At 43.5% G+C, this 22,992-nt stretch overlaps 1 long non-coding RNA gene across 1 annotated transcript in view; it reads right to left on the reverse strand.

Annotated features, from left to right (window-relative positions):
- Nucleotides 1–617: 617 nt before the first annotated feature.
- LOC138820258 (uncharacterized) overlaps nt 618–22,992 on the reverse strand; it is a 115,313-nt gene continuing 92,938 nt past the window's right edge. Inside the window, exon 4 of the long non-coding RNA XR_011369802.1 lies at nt 618–2,242. This is a non-coding gene — a long non-coding RNA (uncharacterized lncRNA). The remainder of the gene's footprint in view (nt 2,243–22,992) is intronic.

Below are 22,992 nucleotides of genomic sequence, written 5' to 3' on the forward strand. Positions count from 1 at the left end.
CGAGGTTTAAGGGATCTTCCTCCCATTTCACCACACAAGGGTGTAGGTAAATAAGGTGCTACCAGAAAAGCAGAAACCAGACCCTTACCAGATTGCTGATTAGCCAGTACCTTGATCCTGGATTCTCCAGGCTCTAGAACTGTAAGAAGTAAGTACCTGTTGTTTATAAATTACACAGCCTAAAGCATTTTGTTATAGACAAAGATACCCTTAAAATGCAGAGACATCTGCACATTAGCCCACGCAATTGTGATTATAAGTTTCAGGAAGGAGACATAAAGTTCACATTGTTCTAATACAGTGCTGTAGACCAAATTTCTAGCATTTATTAGGTGCTCAGTAAATTAACAAATGATTAAATGAGCAAGTCTCTTCCCAATGCTCTTTCTATCAGACCATGGCTGCTTTTATGACACTTGGATCCAATTCAAGGAGCCATCAGATAGACCTATTAATGTGTTGTAAAATCTGTAGAAGTCCTCAGAACACTTCCACTTAGCTAGAGAACAGTAAATATGAGCTGGTTCCCTGGAGAAGACAGGACTGAGGCAATCATTTTCTATAGAGAGAATGGAAAATAGCTTCTAGAGACCTAGGTGTAAGTTCTGCCTGTGACATTGCCAGTGTGTGCTCCTCTGAATCCTGCCCTTCCCAGAGATGACAGGACTCTCTGGTGTTGGATTAAGGGTTAAGTAGGTTAATTTGGAAGGAAACACCAGTTAGAATTGTTATTGACATATGATGTTTTTATTGAAAAGAAGATGCACTTTTAGTACGCTCCTCTGCTCACTTAGGTAATATACAGTGATGTTACATAGAAGATAAAGGAGTGTTTTCATCACGTATAGGCCAGACTCAGTCTTCATATTCATGTTTTTCATAGCTGTGACCAAGTATCAGAGGCAGGGCAAGGAATTAAGGGAAGAGTTTTACTGAGCACACAGCTTTGGAAGTTCAAGGCCCTGTCTCCAGCCTTAGCAGCTTATGGTAAGACCTCATGGTGGATGGTGTCTCCATGGAGAAAGTACATTCAAAAAAAGGAGATCACATGATGAGACAGGAACACAGAGAGCAGGGTAAGTGTAAGTTCCACTCCTGGATGGCTAGCAGACTCCACCCTCCTCGCAGTCTCTACCCAGTACCTGTGTTACCTAGGCAACTGGGACACCTGGAAGAGGTCACATCTGCATCCGCTGAGGTCACATCTGAATTTGATGTGGTCATACCTTTCTCCGCCCATACCCTAGATAAGGCCTAGCCCAGGCCCAGATGCTCTCTCTCTGCTCTCTCTGCTCTTTTCTAGCTCTTTCTCAGCTCCTTCCTTCTCTTCTCTTTCCCAGCTCTCTTCTCTTTCCTAGCTTGCTCTTTCCCACCTCTTTCCCAGATGCTCTTTTCTAGCTCTTTTCTCTCTTTTCTTGCTCTTTTCTCTTTCCCAGCTCTCTCTCTTTCCCAGCTCTTCCTCTTTCCCAGATCTCCCAGCTCTCTTTCCCAGGCCTTTCCCCACCGCGTGGAGGACCAAGATGGCCTGGTGCCAGCCGGAACCATGAATAAACCTACCCCTTACCCGAATACCACGTGTGTGGTGCTGTTCTTACTCAGCTACCTCTTTTTAAAAACCTAACAGTAAGGGCCTCTTTCTCGCATAATAACATCTCCATAAGAACTGTTTAGGAGCTGGGCACAGCTCATACCTGTAGTTTTAGTTACTCAGGAGGTTGAGATCAGAAGACTGAGGTTTGAAGCCAGCCCAAGGGTAAAGTCTGTAACATTCTGTCCCTAATTAACCAGCACAAAGCTGAACTAGAGTTGTGGCTGAAGTGATAGAGAGCCAGCTGTGAGTAACACATCACAAGCCCTGAGTTTAAACCACGGTATCACAAAAACAGAACTAATTGGGATTCCCACACGAATGACATTAATTCCTTCTAATGTCAGTGCCCCAGTGCCCCAATGCCACAGCCATTTTCCACCAGGTCTGTGTCTTCACATTTCCAAGGCCTCTCAACACTGCCCACATACAAGCCACCACAGAACCCCTGAGCCATGCCCCTGTCACAGTGCATTCTGGCTGCTGTCAGGGCAGTCACACTTCCCTTTCTGAAGTGGAACCTTCCAGGAGACTGCCTCTCCTTGTGAACTCTGAATGCAGAAAGACTCCATCTGAAATGCCAGCAGCTTTCACTTGGGTCCAGGTCTCAGCACAAGATAGAACATGATGCGGTTTTCCCACCTTGGAAACAAACTGAGAGAGGGAAACATTAAGCCTCTGGCTGCCATTTCTTGGAGATTCTTAAGTGAATAAAAGACTAAGCAGTATTCGGTATATTTGATCGCATACATCTGAGAGCTACTTACCTGCACAGCTCCCATTTCTCCTGTAGAGTAGAGATTTCCTTTAAAGGGCTGACTTACAAGTGGTCACTGATGCTCTGCAAACATGCCTAGCTAATCTGTGCATTTTTCAGGACAGTGTTTTCTAGCCTCCTGGGGGCAGGTGCCTACCAAGGAGTTGTACATAGGAATGTGTTACTTTCAGCCTATCAAGTGTAATTGCTGGTGACAGTATCTGTAGAGCTCTGTTTTCCCTGCTATGGCATCCAGTAACACTTGCTATGCCCAATACAGAAAGGAAACAAAGCCACCAGCTGACCCAAATCAGCATGAATGAGACATTACCTTTGGTGCTCTAAGCTGCTGAAGCCATGGAATTATTCATTACTGCCAACACATGGTAGAAAAATAGAGCGTATCTATACCTACAATAAAACATTTCCAAACCTAGAGACTCACAACCATCACTGTTTTACTCATCCATAGTTCTGTGGCTCAGCTTTGGGTTAGGCCCAGCAGAATGGTTCTTCTGTTTATTTCACTAAAGTTACTCCTCTAGCTGCAATTCATGGATATATAGAGCTAGAATCAGTTGGTCCATGGATTCACAGATCCACATCTGTTCCATATACCTTCAGTCCCTAGTATGCTTGTCCGGATGTCTTCAACTGAGCCTTACAAGGACAGAAGGGTAAATGCAAAAGATGTGATATCCACATTCCACTGGCCAACGCTAGTCTATGCCTCAGACTCAGAGGCAGGGGAATCTACCTTTTTATTTTTGGGGGTCAGGGGACTGGTACTACGGCTTGAACTCAGGTCCTGAATGCTGTTCCCAACCATGTTTGCTCAAGGCTTGTGCTCTACCACTTGGACCACAGCTCCACTTTTCAGATTTTTGATAGTTACTTGGACATAAGAATCTCACAGACTTTCTTGCCTGGGCTGGCCTCAAACCACAAACCCCAGGTCTCAGGCTCCTGAGTAGCTAGGGTTGCAGGAGTGAGCCACTGGTGCCACTGGATGGCAGAGGAGAGGAAAAAGCACATTGCAAAAGGACACACCGCCGAGGAGAGGAAGAAGTTGTGGTCAGTCTTCATAATCTACATTATCTCATGACTAGAAGTCAAGCTCTAATTTTCAGTTCACCTTTATTTTTCTTTTGGGGTTGCACAGGAAAGAGTTATTGCAAGACCTTAATGGGGGACCCACTAATTAAAGAGCTCATTATTCTACAACTTGCCTATAGAGAGCTGTTATCATCCAGTCTCATGACTAACCATGGCTTCCTTTCAAAGTAGTAACCCCTCACGCTCCCAGTATTGCCAGGGCCATCCTCACCCCTGTCATTTCAACACCTGTCAAGAAGATGATCTGGAAGAAAACACATAAGAACCAAAAGTCCCCAGTTGTGCTGAAATGGACTGGAAATCCTAACAATTCTTACAGAATGTGGGAAGGGGAAACAGTTTGATACTGAAGATAGGAAGGTCAGAGAATAATGTGGACGAAGTGGGCAAGAGAAATTGTTAGGAACTGTTATGGGAGTTTGATGAGTAAAGAATCTGAGCACTTACTGGGTGGGCCATAGTACCACTGCTAGCAGTGTTCAATGCTAGAGAAGGTGGGTATTTTCTTGAGAATGGAGCTACCATATATGGTTCGCCAAGACATGAGGGACTTTGGATGAGCCACAGAGATTCCACAATTACTTTGATTACATTCCTATGTGATTTTAACAGATGGGAATATAACTCAGTAGAAAGGAAAACCACTGAAGTGATCAAATACCCAGCTTGAAAGAGACAAGACTAGGATACTCCTTCCCTCTTTCCTTTCCCAGGCCCCCATACCACTCTACCTTTCCCTCTAGCCTCTAGCACCTAAGGCTCCAGAGTCCAAGGTTTGCTTCTCTTTCCTTTGGGTTCCACTCTTTGGTATTCAGGAAGATCAGATAGATGTCCAGTGTCCAAGTTTTGCAGGCAGAGCACCCAAACTGGTCCTTAGACAAGGCAATAGGTAAATGGGGGGAGGAGGGTCACATGAGGACAGGAAATGCTCTCTCTGCACCCCTTAACACGGAATGAAATGAGAGTGAGCGGTTGCTGCTTTGGAGCAGAAATGTGAATGAATGTCCCCAGGGCAAGTGGATGGATCCAGCCCTAAAAGGCTCCAAAATTTAAAGGGCAGCCATCTAGCCTCTGGGCCAGTGTGAAAATTGTAGGAAAATTGCAGCAGCCCTTGGAATTGCTCTCTGCAGGTCTGCTCCCTGCTGTTTGCCAGTTCTTTTCACCCTAACACAACATCCTATTCTCCGGTGGCCATGTGGTGACTCTTGAAAAATTAAACCCACCTCTACCAGGAATCCATCCTGAGCTGGCCAGGGAGGCTGCAGGGTCTCTTCCACCTTAATTCCTGCCCAAGTTCCTGTAGCACTGTTAGCCTGCCTGCTTTGAAACACTTCACTGTCTGGTATCTGAATATAGATCAGGGTACTCCAACTGAGACTGGGTTTCAGGAATCTCAATCCCTAAGAACCAAGGATACAATGACATTTTAAACCTATCAGCACATTTTTAGCTCAAAGTGGTGTGGGTATTACACTTTTTTTTTCTTGTCTCACTCAATACTAATACAGTCAGAAAGTATGAAGAAGCCAGGCACCAATGGCTCACACCTATAATTCTGGTTACTCAGGAGGCTCAGACAGCCTGAACAGGAAAGTCCATGAGACTCTTATCTCCAATAAACTTCCAAAAAACTGAGGCTCATGTGGTAGATCACTATCCTTGAGAAAAACAACAACAATAACAAAAAAAACCCAGCTCAGTAAATGAATGGATCAAGAAAATGTGGTATATATAACACAATGGAATTCTATGCTTTCATCAGAAAGAATGATATCGCTATTTGTTAGGAAATGGAAAGACTTGGGGAAAAAAATCATATTAAGTGAAGGAAGCCAAACCCAAAGAAACATAGGCTCCATGGTTTCCCTCATTAGTAATAATTACTCTATTCCCAGGATAGTCCTAGCAGAGAATCACAGGAGCTCAATAGCTATGTACATATGGCCATATAAATTGATGTTAATCGAAATGAAATTCAAGATATGGAAACAAGAGGGCTTTGCTCGGTTTTGTTTTTAATGTACTATGTGAAATTATTTCTTTCATTTTTTTCCTTTGGTTTATCCCCTGTTGTCACTGTTTTTGATTTTGGTACCCTGGGTCTTGTATATATGTTTATCTGATTTGGGTGAAGGAAGGGGAATAGCAAGATGGCGAGACAAAGGACAAAGCGTGAACCAATGCAACAGCGATATTTATTAGATACTATGTTGGAAATGAACTTTACAACTTGGGGGGAAGGGGTATTGGGAGGGAGGGAAAGTGGTAGAAAATGAGGGAGGGGGTAAAAATGTTCAACAAGGAATGTACTCATCACCTTATTTATGTAACTGTAACCCCTCTGTACATCACCTTTACAATAAAATAAAATATTTTCTTAAAAAAAGAAAGTAAGGGGCTGGGAAGGTGGCTCAGTGGTAGAGCACTTGCCTTGCATGCCTGAGGACCTGGGTTCGATTCCTAAGCACCACATAAGCAAAAAGAAAAAAGCCGGAAGTGGCGCTGTGGCTCAAGTGGTAGAGCGCTAGCCTTGAGCTGAAGAGCTGAGGGACAGCGCCCAGGCCCAGAGTTCAAGCCCCATGACTGGACCCCCCCCCAAAAAAAAAGAAAGTAAAAGTTCAGGCATAGCACCCAGGCCCTGAGTGCAAACCCCAGGACCGGTATCAAAAAAAGGGGGGGAAAAAGGAATGGAAAGAAGAAATCTTTCCACAGGAGAGAGTCTCAATCATCTCTGAAGAGTGTGGGAATCTCCTGAAGCAGAAATCACAGAAGTAGGAGCCAGAGTCCAGAATTTTCCAGGAGGCCCCTGCAAAGCTGAGTGTCATTCTCCTTGGCAGAGCCCTGGAAGGCCAGGAGAAGTTTTCCAGTTGTAAGCAGGGAAGTGGGAAGGGATGAAGGAGATTCCCCCCGATTCCCACTATGTTACTCCCTAGTTCAAGTGGTACAGTGCCATCCATACAAGTACTAAAATAGTGCTTGTATTTCAAACTCAAGTACTGGGGAAAAAAAAGTTACTCCTATCCAACTGCACTTCATGGGGCTATCTTTGACACTCGTTTTGTCTACTCTATCAACTTAATCACCATTTGGGTTGAGAGACTTATGTGAAGATGGTAGCTTGGTGCCGGGTGCAGTCCAGTCAGCTGACAGATGGCCCACCCCAGGCCAGCTGCACATGCGCACAGCTAGGGCAAACTGGAAAGCCAGCAGGGTCACAGGAGGAGCAAATTCAACCCAAAAGTCAGTCAACACCCAGTTGTTCAAAAAGCAACGCATTGGAGAGCCTTTGATAGGCCTTTATTTCTTCCTTAGCTTCCCCCAAAGAGCATACAGATGCCCAGGGTGGGGGATGGGGGAGGAAGAAGGGGACAGGTGCTCATCCCAGTATCTCCTCTTGGCAAGAAGAGCTATCCCTTCAAGGCCAAATGCTGCAAGGTTGTTAGCTCATGATTTGGTGAAGGAGAACGGAGTTGAAGTGAGTCTGGAGTACACTGTGTATCTGGCTCTTCCCTGCTGCCCTCCTGCTTCTCTGCTCGCCTTTCATCTCCCAAAGTGGTCCCTTCCTGGCTGGTGGGGGCCTCTCACTGGGCTGGGGTCACCCACCTCCCCCTTCCAACTTCCTCCCCTGCCCTTTGGACACTTGCTTGTGCAGCTGCTCGATATAAATTCTTCACATACGTCTCTGGCCAGCCCGTTTATTTTTATAAACAATAAATAGGATGACATTCCAATGGTGTCCCACTCTGCTCGCCCTAGTTTCCAGAGCTGGGGAGACAGGGACAAAAGATTGGTGAGGTTTACACAGATGGTGGCCTGAGTGTGATAAATCTTGTGAACGCAGAGTGAGGGTTTATTCTTTTTTATTCTTTGTTTTGTTTTGTTTTTGTCTTAGAAATACAAACAACAACAATTCACTCCCTCACCCTACTTTCTTGCTTTCCCCAAGATCTCGGGACATTATCAAGGCCTACAAATCATGACCAGATGATATTAAACTGCTTCAATAATACTCTGGGTCCCTTCCAGTGTGTTATTTTTCTTCATTAGAAACGATAGCCCCCAGTGCCCCAAGTCTTCTTTTCCTCGTCTCAAAATTTATAGATCACAGTCGCTAAACTAATTGTTGGTTGCACACTCAGCCGGGAGCTGTTCATCCACGGAGCAATTACCTCCGAGGCCTTGATGAAAGGCAGAGGATGCAGAAGGGTGAGGCAAATGAAACAGGAAAGCAAAGTGGGAAGATGGCCTGATCCTGTCTGTGGCTAGCAGGGTGCAAGGAGGCCCCTTATCCATCATCCATCCTTATTCAAAGGCGGGAAGTGATGGGCGCTGGGTGCAGGCTGCTGTATTCCTTCAGGACACTGGGAACCAGTCCAACACCTCTCTGAGAAAGAACATTGGCTCTGATTCTCAGACTCACCCTCCTGGGGTTGTGTGATTGCTGTCGATCAGCCATTCATGGCTTCTTCATCAATAAGCAAAGCAGGAGATGGCTTTGCTCTGGAACCTGGGTTTGTGTTCCTAGTGGGTCCTGAAGGGTCTCAGGATCTGCTGTCATCTCAGACATGTCTAATACTCCCCCACACCTCTACCTAGCCAGAGCAAACATCAGAACTCCTGAGTCAGAAATGCTGATGCTGTCCACTTGCTTCTATTGTAGATAAAGAAACTGCAGCTTATGGGCAGTTAGGAACATGGATGATGATGCACAGCAAGCTAGTGCTAGAGTAGAGTCCCTTAGCACCATACTCAGATCCACTGTTATCTAGAAGCATTGATGCCTTGGAACAAAATTGCCATTTGGAGACTGGATTTTCATTCAGAATATCACAGGAGGAATGAGCCCTGCTGAAACTCTTCATTCTGATTATGGCACCTCACCAGGCAAAGACTGGCATATTTAGAATGGCTTACAAAATGAGGGTCCTCCTCTCAAGTACCTAAGAAGAAGAAGCACATTATTCTGGCATGCAATGACTCCTGATGGTCCAGCTTCTGGTACTAGTCTGTGATTCAAGAATGTTGCTATCATCCAGAATGCTCTACATCCACCATATCTGTCTCCAGATGTCATTTTAGACAGGTAAGGGATGCTCATCTCTCATACAGCTCAACAGAAATGTCAGAGTGAGTTCTCTTCTGGAGCAGATCAGGTAAAAGCATTGAATAAAAACCCTGGCTTGCTCACTGCTCAAATAGAGCATGGCTAGTTGGGCCCCTGGAGTCCCTGGGGGGACTGAGTCCTGGAAGTCACAGGCATGTTCTGCTCTGTAGTATGCAAGTTAGGGATTCTCTTCCCATCCTTAGGTCTCCTCCCCAACTCTCTTGCCACCCATTCCCAAGATTGCATTCCAAACACACTCTTCTTATTCAAAACTCCTGTTCCAGGCTCTGCTAATGGGGGATTCAAACCAAGTTGAGAATGAACTCCAAGTCAGCGACCAATATCATCAAAGATACATCCTTCTGGTGGGACAGTGTCTTCTCCCCATTAGTGACCATGAAATTCCAAGAGAAAGCCTTATTGGTCCCAAGTCTGTCATGTGACGCTTTTTCTAAAGCAATTTCAATGGTAGGAAAATGCAGCCGTTTCATTGGCCAAACTCAGTTTCCCATCCCCATCTATGAATGAGTTTGAGTAGCACGGGGTGTTACTGTCAGCATGTAGTGGAGGCAAAAGCAAGCCCCTCATTCCCCAGATGTGTGTCCTCCACAGAGGATAGTACTCCTCCTTCCCTGACTTTGATGTCTCTCCATCCCACACTTACTTGGCTCTTCTGCCAGAGCTGCATATTTGTTGGTTTTGTCTGGACAGGTTTTTGTGGTTTCTGCTGAGGGACACAGCTACGTCAACAAGGTCCACTGTTCTGTTAGTTTTCTCACATAGCAGAATGTCTGCAATGCTCTGAGCTGTATTTGTGTCTCCAGGAATCTCACAGGAGCTATTTCTTAGAATATTCCTTTTTTGCTTCTCCCTTTAATTTTTTTATTATTGTTGAGGAGTTATACAAAGGCGTTTCAGTTCAACATGTCAGTGTGTGAATACGATGCATCTTGATCAATGTCACCCTTTTCATTGCTCTCCCCCATCTCTCCCAATCACAACCATCCCCTCAATTTACCTCATTCCATTTTCACACATGTATATTGAAGATTACGATTGCCACTCATTTGCTCCCTTCTTGGCCTCTCCTCTCAGATAATACATGTTTCAGGTTCCTAGTATTCATTTTGTTAAACTGCAAGTTGTTCAAAGGAGTTAAAATCTTCGAATTCCCCTTCTCTACATATACCTTACTTTAGTTAATATGTTTGTGTATATATGCATATGACCCTGTATATGTTTTCATATATACAATTTAGATCTTACTTCCACATATGAGAGAAAACATGTGTCCTTTGTCTCTCTGAGCCTGACTTACTTCAAATAACATAATTTTGTCCAGGTCCATCCAGATCAGAAAAGAACTTCTCCACAATGCATCATAAGGCAGTTGATGAGCAATGACAGGTCACTTACATGGGAAAGCCTATCAGAACAGCAGCAAATTTCTCAACAGAAACTATGAAAGCAAGGAGGGCTTGGAGTGGTGTATTTCAAGCCCTTAGAGCAAACAAATATAAGTCCAGAATACTCCATCCAGCCAAGCTTTTAGTCATAACCAAACAGCAACTAGAATATTTTTTAAAATTCTATGCTGATATCTTCACTTAAGCAAACTTTCAAACAAATGATGGCTGGGCTGTGTGGCAGCCTCCTTGTGCCCATATGAATTTTCTCATACCAACCAGGTGGTGTATGCCTCCTGCATCTCTCAGCCATTTGGGATTTGCTTATGTGAGTAAATGTGTTCAGCAGCAATGCCATTGACCGGAGTTTATGGAAATAGATCATCAAAGCTGACAAGAGGACGAGCTGATGTCACTTCTGCTTTTACTTCAGCTTGTTTGCCTGTGTAAGATTCACTAGGGAGACGGCAAAGTACTAGGGAGTAAAGGTCTCCAGATCTTCCTTCCTGTCCGCCCCTTGTCTTTCCTTCAGTGAAGACTTATAAGCTGTTACCATACCCCCGACACTAGAGATTAAAAATTCCCCAGATATTCTGTATAATTACATGTGCATCTGAATATAACTCACACTATAGAAATATGTATGTAAAATATTATACAAATATAAGGTCTCTTATATGTAAATTATAAGTACATATAATATGTATCAGTGTATATTATCTGACAAGCACTGTTCTAAGCACATTGCACATAAGAACTATTAAAATCTTTTTTTTTGGGGGGGGGTCCAGTCATGGGGCCTGAACTGGGCCTGGGCGCTGTCCCTCAGCTCTTCAGCTCAAGGCTAGCGCTCTACCACTTGAGCCACAGCACCACTTCCGGCTTTTTTCTTTTTGCTTATGTGGTGCTGAGGAATCGAACCCAGGGCCTCAGGCATGCAAGGCAAGCGCTCTACCACTGAGCCACCTTCCCAGCCCAGAACTATTAAAATCTTATATGAAGACTATAGTATAATCAATATAGGTCAATGGTGAGGAAATCAAGATGATAGGTTATCACATGGTCATCCCATGTGAAAGCTACTAAAGGTGAAAGGACCTTCACTGGGTTTCAGAACTACTTGATAGCACCTCTAACACACTTGTGACACAATCACTAATTCTCAACTGCAACTGCAATTATGGAGGATAATTTCAGGATCTTACAAGGGGTCGTTCTGGCCGGATGGTTTTAGTAAGGGCAGGCTTTTCGGAACTAAAACTAGAAGAGGAGTTGCCTCTGGGAGGGGAAATAAGGGCCAGGGCAAATGAGACATGGAGAACAGTGAGTGTGAACACACCCCCAATGACCCAAGGATGAAACCTGGGAGCCCTGGACCAGAGAGCAAGTCCTGAAGAGACCCTACAGCTGGATGGGGAGAAGGTCAAGGTTTTCTACTTGTGATCAGTAGAAAACTGGCTCCCACAGTGTCCACACTCTGACTTACAGAGCTGAAGATGTTATTTTCCACAGCTAAAAGGTCTTGGCAGATGTGAGTGAGGGTACTCTGGGTCTTGACTGGGGGAGAGACACCGGGACTCAGAGTCGCTATGAGAGTCCTTACCAACAGAGACAGACATGGGAAGATGGCACACTGGTGTTCTTGAAGCTGGGGAAACATATACAAGCCATGGCCTCTCTAAGGAAGATAAGGCAAGAAAACAGTGTTCTTCTCAAGAACTTTTGGAAAGCTTTGCAGCCTCTCCACATTGTGATTCTGAAGACCAGTCAGACTCTGACTCCATAATTGGCCGATGACCAGGAGGTGTTGTTGAAGCTAAGTTTGTGGTCACTTGTTCAAGTAGCAATAGGAAACTAACACATACCATGAAAACGTATTGATCAGATGACAGGCATGATCGGATTCTTATTTAATTAGCTATATATATTTTTATCTGGTTCTCACACTATTTCTCTAGGATTTGGGGGTTGAGATGATAAATTTTATGTGTCAGTTTGGCTAATCTATGGGCTAATAAGCCACTATTACCATGTATTTCTAGAGGAGATAAGCACTTGGATCCCATAAACTAAGTAAAGGTCACCATTCCAATGGATGTGGGTATCATCTAGTCATTTGACATTCCCAATAGAAGGAAAAAAAAACAAATAAAGGTAGTTTTTCTGTCTGTTTGAGCTGGGACATCCAACTTCTGCTTTGGGTTGTCTATGTTTCCAGTAGGCTTTCCAACCTACCAGAAAATTATACCCTAGGCTTCCTCATGCCAGCATTAGTCTTTTTCTCAGGATTAAGGGCTATAATGAACTCCACTCTACTGACTTCCCTCATCTCCAGCTTGCCGAGAGCAGGTTGCACAACTTCTCAGCCTCCAAAAATCACACGAGCCAATTCCTCAGAAAATAGATCAGAAAGTAGTTGTAATTAAAAAATAGATAGACAGATAGGTAGACTCTACTGATCCTGTTTTTCTGAAGAACTTTAATAGAAGGGCCAAACAGCAGCCACATTCTACCAAACTGTTATCAGAATTTTCAGTCCTGGTTGGAGAGCTTTAGCTACTCTAGTTTGGAACTTGAACGTCACCCACATGTATGTATAGTAAAGGCTTGTTCCCTAAGATGGTGCTACTAGGGGGTAGTGGAACCTTTAAGAAGCTGGGCCTCGTAATCTTTAGGTAATCTTTGGAGCATTCGAGGCATGGCCTTGAAGGGGATTGGAAACCCCTGTCCTTCCTCCACTTCTCATGTATTTCCTGGCTGTAATCTGAGCCTCTTCACCATAATGTGTTGCCTCTCCTTAAGCCCAAAGCCACAGAGCTGACTATGAACTAGAACTTCTAAAACTATGCTCCAAAGCAAACATTTTCTTTTTTGCAAGTTGATTGCTGCAGGTGTCTTGTTACAGTGATGGAAAGCTGACTGATACACCAATGATTTCCTCTGTCACAGGGCAAAGTGTTTCATCCCTTTTCTGTCACAGATACTTGTAAGAACAACTCTGTTGTCTTTCAGCTTCTGTCACCAAAATTCCATGGCAACAAAGACTTCCAAGGACCTGGAGTGAGCTAGATCTGTGTTCAAATCCTGAATTAACTTGGATGACCTTAGTCAAGTCACATAGCTTCTCTGAATCTCAATTTCTAAGCTGTAAGATGAAGATTCTACCAACATCCACCCAAGGGATCATTATGGTGATTTTATTATGGTAACATTATGGTGACACCAGCGAGGGCTCAGCAAAGCTTCTATACATTCTCCTCTGCTGTTGCCTCTGCTGCTCCAGTCTCTCTCATGTCAGACAATTTGAGACTAAAGGCTGGGCAATCGTAGCCATGCCATGAAGAAATGTTAAACATGTGAACGCCAGGCGAGAGTCTCTCACCATTACAATAATGATGGTCCAAGCTCTACCTCTGAAAGATCCCCCTATGACACTTAGGGAACTTCATTACCCCCATTATTAGCATGAGCCACAGAGATGAAACATTGCTGACAGTGATGTTCTCTCAAACACATGACTTGTCCAGACAGCTCTGCACAGAGAAGTAGTGGACCAGTGCCAGCTGGAATAAGTCCACAGTCTAGAAAGTCAGGGAAGTAGTGATAACAGTTACACACACATACGCACATACACACATGCACATACACAAATATGCACCTGCCTACACATGCACACTTACACATATGCATTCACATATACAAACACATACACACAATCACAAACAATGTAATGATCCCCTGTTCTTCTACTCCTCGGATATTTGCCTTTGGATCTAAGAAATAGACAACTTTGTAGTCTCCTGAGTAGACCTTGACCATTTTCATTACATAGGTACATACAGGTGTCAGTAGGGTCCCTCTGTCCCTTTTAATCTAGTTAAGATGCTTACATGAGTCTGGTTGTAGACTATCTATGGTCTTTAAGAGACTGCTGTTCAGGCACTGGTGTCTCATACCTCCTACTTAGAAGACTGAGATCTGAGAATTGTAGTTCAAAGCCAGCTTGAGAAGACAACTCCAAAAGAGTCTTACCTCCAATTAATCAACAAAAAGCCAGAACTAGAGAAACAGCTCAAATGGTAGAGCAACAGACATAAGAACACAAGGCTCCGAGTTCAATTTCCAGTACACACACACAACACACACACACACGCATATGCACACACACACACGCATATGCATACACACACGCACATGCACGCACACATGCACACGCGCGTGCGTGCACACACACACACACACACACACACACACACACACACACACGGCCCAGGCACTGAGTTCAAGCCCCAGGACTAGTACCAAAAAAAAAAAATAGACACCTCTGATTTGGGGAATCATATCTACCTCCAGTCTCTTACCTGCTATTTGGAGAACTTTAAGGACCAGATCACACAACCAAATTCTACTCGGCAAAACCAGTTTGGAAGATGATTGATAAGGGCACCTACTGACAGAATTCACAAATCACAGCCTCATTGCACAGAAAACCTAAGCATATGTGAGTGTATGTGAGTGTGTATGTGTGTGTGCTTGCTCACAATGCCAGAAGGTGTGTGTGCAGAGGCCTAACTGCAGTGGAACAAGAAGGGGTTCTCCTTTCCAGTTCCCCAATTCTCTTTCTCACATGCAGTCTTAACTGAGCCCAATCAGAGAGCAGAGCAAAGCAGCTAGATGAGCAACATTTCTGCTGGTTTCATAACTAATTTTGAGCTCCTGGGGCCCCTTGTCAGTACATATGCACCTCGACGATGCAAAATTGGAGGCCATCAGCAAAATGAAGCTGGATGGAGGGCTCTAAGGGGAAGGAGAATGCAAAAAGCCCATCTCAGGACAGAAGAAGAGAAGAAAATGAAGCTTCCTTCTCCAGCCAAGCTACTCTTGTAGATAATTTGCTGTTTGTGGCATTAGGAAAGACATTTCTCCCCTTACCTCTAGGCGAACCTATTCCTTGGTGACAGCCAATTACATTAGGCTACCTACGCAAACCTAGAGGAGCCACAACTCTGAACTACCAAGGGAATATGGGACTGAGGCAAGTAAACAAGTAAGGGAACACTACACAGCAACAGAGACTTCTCCCTCCTACCCTAGCTCCAACAGTAGCAAGAGAGCTTGAGATCAAGTCACATCACACTGAGCCTGCTAATCCTGGCATCCTCAGATGTGGTTAGCCAGGACTAGGGAAAGCAAATGGAAGGGGGTGGCTATGCGGCAAACCCAGGCAGCAAGGCAGAGCTGTCTGAAGTCTGTAGCCAGGAGCAAACAGGAAACAAATTAGTTCAATCCTAGAATGTAAACCAGCGTTGACAGAGATGCATGGAAAAGCCATGCAAAGAAAGCATGCAGCAATTTCTCATCTCGTTAGCTGAGGAATCAATGCCCTGGGGCTCAGGCTATGGTGAAGATACTGCTTGTGTGGAACATGTAGGCCCTAGAGCCGGGGATGCCACTGGAGGCTCCCAAACACACCGGGTGCCACACACAGGGTGTTCTTGAATGCCTCTAAGGTTGGAGTACCTGGAAGTCCTGCATTAGAGCTCAGTGAGGCAGTACAGCATTTCAAGACTTGCACACAGAGATTTCAATCTGTGACTAGGAGTGCTGAACGGGTAGGTAGGTTGGGTAGGGAGTAGCCTGCTTCTTCGTACCTGGCCCCGGAGCCTAGACCAGCATAGAGCAAGAGCTGGGCTAGCAAATGAAAGGTACAGGTAAATTACTTCATGGAGTCTTTCCTTGTTCATTCATCTGTTCATGACCACTCATTCATCAGTGTGAGCCTGCACCAGACACTGATCTAAGTGCTAGTCTATAGCAAGGAAGCCATACTTTACTTAAATTTGATTAAAGTATTTTTAACATCACATAGCCATATACCTTCCCCAAGACCAGTTATAGTCCACCGATATTTTATAAAAAACAGCCTGAATATTTATTATAGCTGTGAACAATGGTAGGGAAGAAAGAGTGCACATGATCCTTGAGTTTTTGGGGTTTTTTTTTGGGGGGGGGTCTGGTCGTGGGACCTGAACTCTGGGCCTGGGCGGTGTCCCTCAGCTCTTCAGCTCAAGGCTAGCGCTCTACCACTTGAGCCACAGTGCCACTTCTGGCTTTTTTTTTTCTTTTTGCTTATGTGGTGCTGAGGAATCGAACCCAGGGCCTCAGGCATGCAAGGCAAGCGTTCTACCACTGAGCCACCTTCCCAACCCTCCTTGAGTTCTTATTAAGCATTTATGTGGCACTTAGTAAGTACTTAGTATATGCTTAATATGTACTCAGTACTCAAGTGAGCCCCTAAGTTACAGATGTCAAGGGAAGAGAGCATAGATAATATATTTTATATGACACCTTCCTTGGATAGATTCTCATTTCTCATCTGCTGAGCATAGCAAAGTCATGTGACTTATTCCAGCCAATGAAATGAAACACAGGCTACCAATCAGGTCTAGGAAGAAGGTCCAAAAATAGGTATCCTGCTTTTTCTTTCTGCCACAACCACTGCAACATCATCAGTCAGGAAGGACCCTGGGATTAAGGCACTGAAAACAGAATACTAGGCCCCTAGCCCTTGCTATGAGAGCAAGACATAAACATGTCTGCTTTGATCCTTGCAAGGTTTCAGGTTATTTCAGGCTATTTCAGTATACCTCTTCAGTGATAAATTCAGCCATCATTCACAAGGATGTTTTCATCCAATAGGAAACCATGTGGACTGTTTATATAACCTCTCACGGACCAAGTATGATATTTCCATACAGTAAATATCCCAATAGTAGAGCATGTAGTAGGGGCCAAGTATGATATTTCCTTACAGTGAATATCCAGCCAATAGTTGAGCAGGTACCATTCAGCTCTTGAAGCAGAGACAAACACAATGAGTTGAGATGAACAGGAATGAGTACCTTCAGCTCAGGAACAAGGGCATCCTCAGCCCTGGCTCATCTCCCTGCATACCCAATCAATGAAACTACAGGTGCTCTTTGACTTACAATAGGATTCCATTCCCTGATTCAACCCGTTTTAGGCTGAAAAGATAATAAACTGAAAATACAACCTAAACTCCTAGATACCCTAGCTTAGCAACACAGCGCACTGTAGTATCTGTGGATTTCCTCTGGTACTACCTGGCCAACTGGGAGCTATGGCTTTCTGTCACTGTCAAAAATCTTGAAAGAGTGTCAGACAGCTTATGACTTGGCTGGGAAAAGACTAATATTCAAAAGTTGAAGTTTGGTTTCTACTGTTCAGGCTGGGCTTGAACCACGATCCTCCCATTTACAGCATCTAAAATCCTTAGGATTACAGGAAGGATTACTAGCATTGGACATTTAAAAAAATATTTTTGATCTACGGTTAATTGAATCCATAGATGCAGGAAACAAGCACACTTGGAACCGACTATACTGCAAACTGAGTGGTTTTAAAAACAACAGATATTTCAGTTGGGCCTAGTGGCTCATGACTATACTCCTAGCTACTCAGAGATCAGGAGGATCTTGTTTCAAGACCAGCCTTAGAAAAAAAGTTAGCAATACTCCCTCTCAAAAATAAACGAGGCACCAGCAATCTCAGCTAGTTGGAGGCACAGGTAGGAAGATTGAGGTCTAAGGCTGGACCTGGGCAGAACTTCAGGACTTACCTAAAAATTACCTGAACAGAAAAGGACTAGGGGTGTGGCTTAGATGACAGACAGCCTATTTAGCAAATACAAGACTCAGTTCTGTCATCACTCCATGTTGTAAGAAAAAACTAGAGCTAGGTACCAGTGGCTCATATCTATAATCCCAGCTACTCAAGAGGCTGAGATCCAAGGATCATGGTTCAAAGCCAACCCCTGGCAGAAAAGTCCCCATGAGACTCTGACCTCCAATTAACCACTCAAAAACCAGGGAGTGATACTGTGGCTCAAGTGGTAGAGCATTAGCTTTGAGCACAAAGAGGCTTGGGGACAGCACCCAGGCCCTGAGTTCAAGTCCCACAACAGACAAAAAAATAATAATAATTAGGGTGCTATGATCTGGGTATGATTGCTCTTCAAATGTCCACATGCTAGAATTCTGGTCCCAGGTTGATGGTGCTGAGGTGGTGGAAACTTTATAATGCAGGGCTTAATGGGCAGTCAAGAAGGTTCGACCCTCATGAATGGACTGACTTTGTCCCTGAGAGCCAGGCAACTACTCTATTCTTGAGCCATGCGTCTAGCCCTTTTGGGGGAATAGTTGTTTTTTAAGATAGGATTTCATACTCTTAAACTAAAGAATAACATGTCCCTGACCATTCTCTCATGTCCTTCTTGGCATGTTCACTTTCCTGCATGAGGCTGGCACCCTCTCAGCTTCTCTGCCATAGTGTGAACCAATCAAAGAACCTCATAAGGATGGGAGGGTTGGGCTGCCAGAATCACACACCTGGATCACGATTGTGACCCCAATCATGATCTTCTTGACTCAGACTCGTGCATTTTGTTACAGCTACACAAAGAGGACCGAGTGACATGGGGTGTTAGGAAATATCACAGCCTGACCCAAAACAAGGACTCCGTGTCTAGCCGCTGTGTGTGATGCTTCCCACAGCCTGGCACCCATGGGGTGGACCCTGAGGACCAGGTCCTAGGTTAGCCGAAGTGAGGCCAGAGAGAGGAGCCCATTGGCATCCAGCCACTCAGGCTTGCCAATGTCCCTGAGCAGGGTGGATTTAGAGTTCTAGTCTTGGGCTCAGGGAATAAATATAAATTAAGATCCATTCTCTAGCCCTCGTGTTCCAGCTGCCACCTGAGTCTAGGGGACTTTTTCTACAGTGAAGGAGGTGCCATATCCCAGGCAGCCACAGAAGCATGCATTTCCATCCAAGAAAGCTTTATTAGTTCCAAGAAAGATAGCAGAAGGGCCCTGGTCCTCGCTGAGAGTCCCTTCCCTTCTGCACAGTGATGAAGGCATCTCCTCTCCTGGACCCCGCAGCACTAGCTACGCTACGCTATGCTACCCGTATTGCTCCAAGGGGCTGTCCTGCCCGTGCACTTGAGAGCTTGGGGTAAATTAAAAGGCTCAGAGCAGAGTTGGGTGTGGGGAGGTGGAATTGTACTGCCAGGATGTCTCCCTTTGTCAAAAAATAAAATAAAATAACTTGATGTAAGTAGTTCTTTTTTAGGTTTACCAAGCAGACAGACTAATTGTATCTTTTAATCTGGGTCAAACTGCTCTTGCTTATTACAAATTGGCTCTGGATCCTAAGAAATAAAGGGAGGAGTGGGGAAATGTGTGGAGCACTTGCAAATAACTTAGAGGCAAAATTACCTTCAGACAAACATTATGTCATGTTGAAAAGCAGTACTCAGCCTCGTCATGCCCTGCTTGACCAAGATGAAAGTGGGCACGGAGCACATGCCTCATGGCAGATCTGGCAGCTAGGATAGAACTGGCAGAACCTCATATACCTGGGTATAGACCAGATGTACTGGCTGGACCATCACTCTCAAAGGGATCAGTACCATTTCCTGGAACTTGTAAAAACTGCGCTCTCTTATTTGGAAACAAGTTTGACTACAGGTCTTGCCCTGAATTCTTTTGGTAAATTCTAAAGGCAGTCACAAGTTTTGTTATAAGAGAAAGAGATGGACCAACGAGGAGAGGCAGAAACAGGTGGTGCAGTCACAAGCAAAGGCATTCTGGCAGGCCCAAGATCACGGAAGAAAATACTCACCAACTATTCAAACAATAAAGGATTAATATCCAGAATATACAAAGCACTCAGTAAGACAAAATATAGTCAAATAATGAATTGAGGAGCAAACAGAAGAGGCAATTCTCACAAGAAGAAATGCGAATGGCTAATAGATACAAAAAGAAATGTTTAGCCATATTTAATGTATCAAGCCATAAAGGAAATGCAAGTTAAAGTCACACCTATGTGCCATCTCATCTAAGTCAGTATTGCAACCATCAAGAAAATAGACAACAAATTCTGGTAAGGATGTAGGGGAAATGAACCCTCAGACACTGTTGATGGGAATGTAAACTAGAGTGACCACTGTGGAAATAAGTATGGGAATTTCAAAAGACTAAAAATAGAACTTCCTTATGACCCTGCAATATCACTATTGGGAAGATATAGGAAGAAAAGTAAATCAGTGTACCAGAAAGACACCACACACAAGGTACCCATTGTATTTATGGTTACTATTTACAATAGCCAAATGATGGTTGCAGCCAAGGTCCCCAACAACAGGTGAATGGATAAAGAAAATGTGATATATATATATATATATATATGCACACATAATATACAATCATATCATTTGCAGGAATATGATGTAGTTGGGGACATCATATAAGACAAGCCACTGTAACTCATATGTGAAAGCTAGACTTAAAAGACACACATATTGGGGCTGGGAAGGTGGCTCAGTGGTAGAGCGCTTGCCTTGTATGCATGAGGCCCTGGGTTCGATTCCTCAGCACCACATAAGCAAAATGAAAAAAGCTGGAAGTGGTGCTGTGGCTCAAGTGGTTAAGCGCTAGCCTTGAGCTGAAGAGCTGAGGGATAGCGCTCAGGCCCAGAGTTCAGGCCCCACGACTGGACCCCCCCCCAAAAAAAGACACACATATTCATTGCATGTACATACTTGTAAAATACAATGTAAATAAATATATAAGTACTCCATAAAATATATGCATATATGTATTGAGTATGTTTATATACACCATTTATTATGCATTTATATGTATACAACATATATATTTTATTTTCCTATATTTATATATAAGTTTTATATAAACTAAATATATATGTACTTATATATTTTATAATATATTACATATTTATATCGTTATAAACTTACATGTAACATGCATTTATATATTTTATTATGTACTAAATACTTATAAATGTATGTATATTAAATGTCTTATATAATTATTCATAAGTAATAACATATGCTTATATTTACATATTATATATACTTATATATTGCATATGTATTTATATATTATGTACACTTATATGATTATGTAAATTCTATATAAATATAAATAGCATGAATCTCATTAAGGAACTACTTCAAAGGAAAGGAGGGAAAGAAAAAGAAAATAGAGGATGAATAATTTTGAAATACATTTTGAAAGGGGATGAAATATATTTCAAGTGTCACGAAGAGCTCAGGTGAAGACATGGGGACCACATCATTCAAGTGCTCAGAAGGGAAGGGTATCAGAAGCAGGAACTGGGTGCTGTGCTTTGTGAGCGGGAGACTTGGTCCCCAGGTCGATGATGGAAAAGGCTGGTGGAGCTCTGAAGAGAGGGAGTCTGGTGGGAGATCTCTAGGTTATGGGTGGGCATGGCCTGAGATACTAGAGGTTGGGTAGTTAATAAAGAAGAGATTTATTTAGCTTATGGTTTTGGAGGCTCAAAGTCCAAGCAGCATGGTGCCAGCTCTGGCAAAGCCCTCCTGGTTGTATTACCTCAAGACACAAATGTGACAGGAGCACTTAAGAAAATGATCACAGAGCAAAACAGAAAGCTAGAGCATGGGAATGGTCTCTTTGGATAACAATCGACCCCGAGGTCTGACTGGGGATCCTGTAGATAATTACCCTAATCCTTTCTGAGGCTCTGACCCCTCTAGTATTTGCATATAGGAATGGAAAACTGCACTGGATTATGGGAATAATCCAGAAAAGCAGTGCAGGTTTTCTTGACCTGTCTCTGCCCATGCTCCCAACTTCCTCCTACTCAGTGTGACCCAATCAACTGCACCTCAGTGAGACTCTTATGTCTTATCCAAGGGCTTCATTTCACCTTTTCCTGCCCAGAAGTTCCCCCCTCCACTCTGCACATGGGCGATCCTTCCTATATCCTCTTGTGTTCAGACCAAGCATCATTTCTCATGCATCTTTGCCACCATGTCCTCCAAAATTCCTTCACTTTGACATTCTAATTCCATGTAGTTTACTCCCCACTTCATGGTATATATGATGTGCAACTGATTTTTTTGTTCTTAATAGATCTATTTTATTGTTGCATTTACATGAGAAAGGTAATGAATCCATTTCCTATCGAGCTTTGTTACACCCTCCTTTATTTTTCCCCTACCACCTCTACCACCTCTTTCCTCCCCACCTCCCCAACTCCTCCTGCTCCTCCCCTCCACCCCGCCACCACTGCAAAGTTGTAAAGTTCATTTTCAACATACTGTCTGTACATCTCATTGTATAATGGGTCATCCTGTATCCTTATTTCAGCATTATGTTATTTCCTTTCCCCTCCCCAAATTAGAGTAATGTATATACAAGATGCAGGACATCGGAATCAAATACAGTGACAACAGGGGTTGTACCATGGGGGAAGAACATACAAAGAAACAAAAAAATCATATAATACATTATAAGTACATTAAAAAGAACAGCAACAAAGATAAAACCTCTTGTGACCCTATCTTGGGGTTCATTTTGCTTAGCATCAGGTTATATGGTCATATGTACATAGCTTTTGACCTCTTCTGCTTGTCCTAGACATATACTAGCTATTGCAGGTAAGGAAAACCATGGGACCTATATTTCTTTGAGTCTGGCTTATTTCACTTAATATAATTTTTCCAAGTCTTTCCATTTCCTAACAAATGGGGCATTCTTTCTGATGGAGGCATAGAATTCCATTATGTATATATATATATATATATATATATATATATATATATATATATATATATATATATATATATATATTTCACATTTTCTTGATCCATTCATCTACTAAGGGACATCTGGGTTGGTTGCATATCTTAGACATGGTGCATAATGCTGTGATAAACCTAGTTGTGCTAGTAGCTTTAGTATGGCCTTGTTTGTGATCATTTGGGTAAATGCCTAAAAGTGGAATTGCTGGGTCATAGGGGAGCTCTATGTGGAGTCTTTTGAGGAACCTCCATGCTGCTTTCCAAAGTGGTTGAACAAGTTACATTCCCACCAACAATGCAATAGGGTTCTCTTTTGACTACATCCCCTCCAGCATCTGTTGTTATTATATT

This window comes from Dipodomys merriami, unplaced genomic scaffold (genome assembly GCF_024711535.1).
Source record: "Dipodomys merriami isolate MVZ:Mamm:240054 unplaced genomic scaffold, mDipMer1.0.p SCAF_85, whole genome shotgun sequence".
Lineage (NCBI taxonomy): Eukaryota > Metazoa > Chordata > Mammalia > Rodentia > Heteromyidae > Dipodomys > Dipodomys merriami.